This window comes from Hippopotamus amphibius, chromosome 3 (genome assembly GCF_030028045.1).
Source record: "Hippopotamus amphibius kiboko isolate mHipAmp2 chromosome 3, mHipAmp2.hap2, whole genome shotgun sequence".
Classification (NCBI taxonomy): Eukaryota; Metazoa; Chordata; class Mammalia; order Artiodactyla; family Hippopotamidae; genus Hippopotamus; species Hippopotamus amphibius.
The window spans coordinates 12,409,377-12,416,312 of NC_080188.1; the positions used below are offsets into that span (position 1 = coordinate 12,409,377).

Sequence of the window (6,936 nt, forward strand, 5' to 3'; positions counted from 1 at the left end):
GTGCTGGATTTGTCCTGGATTTGTTTTTGTGGCATGCTGTCTCTCTCTAGCCATTTAAATTTTTCTTTCCTCCTTAGAATCTAGAAGGCTTTCTTCTGAGTTTCTTTATGTAATAGCTTAAAAGAATAACCTTTCAGTAATTACTCTTTATAATATTTTTTAAATAATTCCAATGTATTTTGCAGGTTTAATTAGATATATATATTCTCTATGTACATTTCAAATACTTCAAGATAATTTTTTTCTTTATGTGGTAGTTTTGTTTTAATTGAATAGATTTTGTCCTCAAGGCTGCCTATTCTTGTTTCATCTATTCTATGGCTTGTTGTTTAGGCAATTTATATAATAATATTATTATTCTTAAAAGTGACTTCTTATTTTGAATTATATATTGCCTTCATATTCTTAAGAGATTTATCATTGTTTCTTTAGTTGATCTTTTTTGCTATTTTCTCATCTATGTACATCTGTGTAGTCTTTTCCCTGCATAATGGGTATTAACTTGGATTTTAACAATTTCCTGGGTATTTCTTATGCCTAATCAAGAAAAAACTTAAAGGCTTAGATTTGTTTTTAAAGCCATCTGATATTTTTAGTTAATATTTACTATGATTCTAATCATCAAAATACATACGATGACCAAAAAACCAAAATGCAAATGATGATTACATGCAATTAAAATATGTATGATTTAATACTTAGAAAATGTCTAATACTTGCATCTAACACTTAAAAAGCATATTGGATATATCCACAGAAAGATGTCCATAGTTTCCAAATTCTATGGACATATACCAAAGAAAAATTTTAGAAGTTGTGTGTATTTCCTATGAAATAGGAAAGTATAATCAACATACAATAACCTTAATTAAAATGATAGAGTACTGAATCACTTGTAGGCAATAGATAAAATACAGAAAAAAAACATAACTATATATAAATTAAATATATGCTAAATAAGTTGATCACATAAACAGGAAATGTATTATTTACTAATGATTTTTTTGAGAAGAAATGGATCACCATACAATCACCCATAATATATACCAGTTGAGTTAAAGAGTTGAATGTAAAATTAAGAGCATAAAACAACTAAATTCAAATTCTAATTCTAATTTATCATAAATCAGCCAGGGAAAATATGTCATAAGTATGAAAGACATAGAAGTGTCCTAATGTCCTAGAAGAAAATTGTGCACATATTATTACCATTTTAAAATGTGTAAACAAAACAAAGTGGCATAATATTTTGAAAAATTAAGAAGTCAAAAAAATTAATTATGTATTTGAAAACTTCAAATGAATGCTGACATTGATTAAAAAACTGTTAAAATGAAATAAACAGGCATTTCACAAAGAAAGCTGCAAATAAAACAATATTAGTAATTAGAAGATGAAAATATAAATTATATATATTTTCATAATAAATTTACTAAATATATATATATGTTTTTTCTTGTTAGAGCAAAACGTCCTGTTTATTGGGTAAGTATGGCCTGCTGTATGTGTACACTGCAGTGCAATTTAAAAAATACTGCAATTATAATTTCAGAACTTTAGGATCTGACTAGGTGCCAGTGTTCTCTCCTTTTTTTATATGGGTAAAGAAAATCCTTTGCAAACTGTTTGAAGCTTGGACAAAAATTCCATATTTATATTCTTAGGATCATTCTGTAGAGTCTTCATGATTCAAATGATACAAGGGAAACTTCAATTCAACCTTTTAGAGAAGACATTCCAGCTCTCATGAGCTCATCAACCAGGAGAATATTGGTGGCAATCACAATGCAGGAATGAAGAAGCTGTTTCTTTACACAATAGTTATCCCATATGCCTCCTTCTGCTGCTACATTGGCTCACCTGTGTTCAAGTCCACACCCACAAGTTGACTTGATTCTGAATCTTCTACTTGAACTTTAACTAGTGTTTCCTGAAGGTCGAAACTGGTGTTCTGAGCAAGAACCTTGTGAATAATGAGCAGCACATCAGCAAATGCTTGAACCCTTTACACTGGGCTTATATTTAATCAGGGCTTCCGCCATTGCCACTTTCACTGCACCAGCACCTGGAACTACACAGCCATCATCAATAACATTTTTAACAGCCCTCAGGCCATCTCTTATTGTATCTTTGATTTGAGTAAGTGTGTGCTTATTTGGTCCTTTGGTCAATAACGTGACTGAGTGAGGATTATTACATTTCTCAATAAAAATGAATTTCTCTTCTCCAAATGTATATTCATAGACAAGACCTGCATGTCCCAAACAATCAGGATTTAGGTCATCAAGAGAATTTAGGACTACCCCACCACAAGCAAGAGTCAGCCTTTCCATATTTCTCCTTTTAGCTCTGTGCAGAGCTACTATGCCTTCTTTTGCAAGAGCATCTAAGGAAAAGGGGTCATTCCCTTTTGATTGATAACAACAGATCCTTTATCTGAATCACCACAGACTTTCTTTTTCAGGTCTATTTTTTTTTTAACTCTGTCTTCAATGAATTTTCTCTCAGCTTTCACTAGTTTCTCTCTCTCCTCTGCACTTTTGTAAAAAAAGCCAGAATTCACTTCTGTTTTTTCATATTCTAATGACATATTGCATGTGAGGAAGTATGTATCTTCTACTCTCTTTTTCATATCAGGATGCAGTGCCCCATGGTCCAAAACAAGACCTCTGATTAAGCTTGTATTGGTTTCAGACTTATGTTTCATCTCCATGATCTCAACCATGAAGAGGTCAATAGGTTCATCTTGCTTTTTTTTTTTTTTTTTATCTTGCTTTTTAATGGCTAAAATGGAGTCCACTACAGCCTCTGTTAAGACATCAGCAAGTTCAGCATGAACTTTAGTATGTAGAGATGTTCTGGCCAAGTCTATCAGTGTTTCCCTGTCCATCGCTTTGCTTACTTTGACTTGTTCCAAAAACTGAAGTGCCTTTTCCTTTCCAGCTTCAAATCCTTCTGTAATTATTCTGGGATGAAGACCTTCAGAAATGAAGAGATCCACCTGCTTCAGGAGCTCTCCAATGATTAGGACATTGAAAGTGGTACCATCACCAGTTATGTCATCCTGGGCTGTTGCTACTTTGGCTATTAAGGAGGCTGTTGGGTGTTGAATTTGCATTTCATGAAGCAGCACACTTCCATCTTTAGTGAGCTTGATGTCTCCAGCACCAGGAACAAGCATCTTCATGGTGCCCTCAGGCCGCAAGTTGGTCGTCAGCACATCCTGCAGCCCTCGGGCCACGCTGATGTTGACCGTCAGCACTGCCTTGGCTCAGGCCACTTCAGCCTTGAGGTTCAGTGTCTTCACTGCTGCCATAGCTGACCCAGCAGAAGAAAATGAGGGACCCTGGTGTGCAGAAAACCCAGTGCCAGTTCAGCATGGCCGGGAGGCTAATTATATTTTAATAACAGGTAAATCTTACTACTGGGAGGTTGTGATAAAGTGAACATCTTATTGAACATAAATGATGTATATTAAAAGATTTTAAATTTTTTATAGAAAAATTAGTGATGTTTATTTGTCTAAATATCTTTTCATAAATAACCAGAAAAAAAAAACATACAAAAATTATGGTAGAATGGAGATAGTGCAAATTTTACAGATTTTATTTGCAAAAGTAAATGGACTAGCATAGGATAAAAGCTAATGTTACATGAACATAATAAGATACAAGCTGTATATAATTTATTATCAAAATTTTTGGAAGGAGAAAGAAAAATATATACATATATATTTTTAGTGCACATGAAAAAATAAACCACTCTGATCATAATAAACTGATGAGAAATTAAGAGGAAATGAGAACAGAAAAGTTAATGGTGTGAGGACAGATCATGCAGTACTTTTCATTTCTTTTTAGTATTTTTAAGGATGCAAAGAAAGAAATTACTAATCATTTTGTATTTTATAATGTCACTAATTGATAAAATGCAGATTAAAATAATTACATATTTGATCAACTTTGCAAGGTTTTCAAATGTAGCAAACATCAACCTAGATAAGAGTATTGAATGGGTTGTCTCTTCAAATGCTGTTTAAATTAAAATTAAAAATAATTTTGCATTATTTATTAAGAATCTTACAAATTCTCATGCTTCTTAACATAACAAGCCCCTTTTAGAATTCTGGTCTAAAATATTATGTACAATAATTTATTTGCAAAATTTTATCACAGATTTATTTAGAGTAGTCAAACATGAGAAACAATGAATATTTCAAAAAAATGGATTTATAAGGGCATTGTGATATAGTTTTTTTTAAGAGCCTAATAAAAAATGTGTCCTCTTCCCCACCAGAATTGGAACCAATCAAGCAATAGAAAAGGAGACAGGTAAACGGAAATCAAAATTATCTCTATTTTAGAAATGAAATTGTTTGGAAAATAGGCCTTAGATCTGCAGGAAACTTAGACAAATTCACCCACTCAGGTACTCTTTTACATTTGTGGGCCTCTGTAGAAAAGGGACTAGCCTATTTACTGTACACAAAAAGAAGACTGCCACATGTAATATATGTATATAAATAGATATCAAAAGATATCCCATAAGTTGCTGAGCCATACAGTCCTATTTTTTTTCTCAAATTCATAAATTTTTTGGAGCAATAAATGAGGAAATGTACCATAATAGAGATTTCTCCTGCAGAGAAACATGAAGCCAGGGAAAAACAAAACACCTTCAGTGAGTGAAACACCATAGAATGAACCTACCATAAGTCATAATTAAATTTCTGGAAACTTGTTAACTCCATGCTATTATAATGCACAGTAAAAATTTGGGGCATTAAGTTAAACCTGCAACTTGAATTTAGCATTGTAAATGTATATTCATAAAGAAATTATTAATAACTTATTTTTATTACTAATACATAAGTTTTAATACATTAAATAAATTATTAAAATACAGTGAATAAATTATTGATACATTATTAACAAAGAAATTGTTGCTAAATACCTAAAAAAATAGCCGTTATTTTCTCTTTGTGATGGAACTTACTTTTGTTTGCATATTTAAATTTTAATTATTTAAAAGTAAATACATATGCATTTGAAAGTCCAACAAATTCTGGTTAGCCTCATGAAATATAGTACATGGGATTCACCTGTTTTCCTTTACTATTTTTCTCTGAGAGATTTTCTATGCTTATATAACTGTGTTTTAGTTAATAATTTTATTTTGTTCATATTGTAGTTTGCTTTGTGTTTTTATTGACTATTTCTTCATGCAGAGTTTCCATTTACATTGTGCCAACTGTTTGGCCATGACTGAAAATGAAACTTTGAAAGTTACTTCTTAAAAGAGCAATATAAAAGAATTCCCTAAAAGTGTAAACTCCAATACATCATCAAAAAGGCCAATAGTTAAGTGGCTGTTTGTAAAGCACATTCAAATCCCAAATAATCTTTGTAATTCTGGTAAATAAAGAAAAAAAAAACTCAACAGTATATAAAAGCAAGGCAGATTGTAATTTTAATTTTCTAGGTGATTGAGGATAGTGAGAAACTGTTGTAGCAGAACAAGCAAAACTACCAGGACACTTCAATGTGGAAGGACAAAACTGAAAAGGAATTAATTGAATGTGAATAGACTCTATCTGGGCAAGGTGATCTTGGATTAAACCTGTGATCAATCCAGAGTGAGCTCAGAAAAACTGAATTAGTCACCTCTACAGATCTCAGTATTTTGTAATGTAGAATGATGTTATACTCAGATAACACCTAAGCTCTCATCCACCTTTAAAACTCTATTTCTGGCATTTCAGCACATCCCAGGAAGGAAAGGAATTCTCTCTCTCTCTTTCTCTCTTTTTTTTTTCCTCTCCTTTTGCCTTGTAAAGCTTGTGATAGTTAGAAGCCTTCAACAAATCTAGGGTGATGCAATATGAAAATTCACATATTAGTTTAACACATTCCAGACAACTAGAATTAGCTTCTGAAGCCTGAGAAAGCTGTACTCACAAATGAAAAGTGATTTTCCTAACAGGAAAATTAGTTTAAAGAAAGTATTATTACCTTCCTGTGTAATAAGCAAGCAAGTAAATTAAAAAAAAATGAGTAATACAGTTGATCCTTGAACAACACAGGTTTGACTGTGTAGGTCTATTTACACGTGGACTTTCTTTTTGGATTTTCTTTTTCAGTAGTCAATACTACAGCACTACAAGATCCTCTGTTGGTTGAATGAAGAACCACAGATACAGAAGAACTGCATATTTGGAGGGCAAACTATAAATTATATACAGATTTTCCACTGAGCAGAATGTCGGCATCCCTAACTTCCCAGTTGTTCCTAAGGTCAGCTGTAATTTATTGATAGAAAATTAAAAAGGAATGTCAAGAAGGTCATCTCTAATGTTCAACATATTTATCAGTGCATGTGCCACTATTGAACCAGCACCTGGCATCCATTATTTGATAGATCATAATCTAAACATTAAATATATATCCCTTAACTTTAGACAGTTTGTTGTTTACATGAAATTAACCTGAGGCACTCTTAGAGATGGGATAATTGTCTCCAAATGATCTTAAATTATTTGAATTATATTCTGAAATTATCAAGCAAATTTTGAGCAAATATTTAAGCACATGATATCACTAGTTGGACAAAACCCTGGGTAAGATATTCCCTGTCAAGCCATGCTAAAAAATGTTTTTTGAATTAAGTTCACAAGCCTTGTGAGGGCCAAAATAAAATAACAGGGACTTTGTTGTTATAAGTGTTAAAAAATTATGTTGACAGTGATCACTGAAATATTTTGAGAATTTAATAAAGAATACATATGCTATTAAATGATCCTTCAATAAAATGCTATATTCATGATGAAATATTGAGAATTATAGCTATGTAAGGATAAGAAGAAAGGATGAAAACATGCAGAAAGGAGGTAAATTCTCTCCTATTCTCCTGTAATATATTTTTAAAATTTTATCTCTC

At 31.9% G+C, this 6,936-nt stretch overlaps 1 pseudogene; it reads right to left on the reverse strand.

Annotated features, from left to right (window-relative positions):
- Nucleotides 1-1,715: 1,715 nt before the first annotated feature.
- On the reverse strand, nt 1,716-3,316 carry LOC130849822 (T-complex protein 1 subunit zeta-like; annotated as a pseudogene).
- Between the last annotated feature and the right edge of the window lie 3,620 nt (nt 3,317-6,936).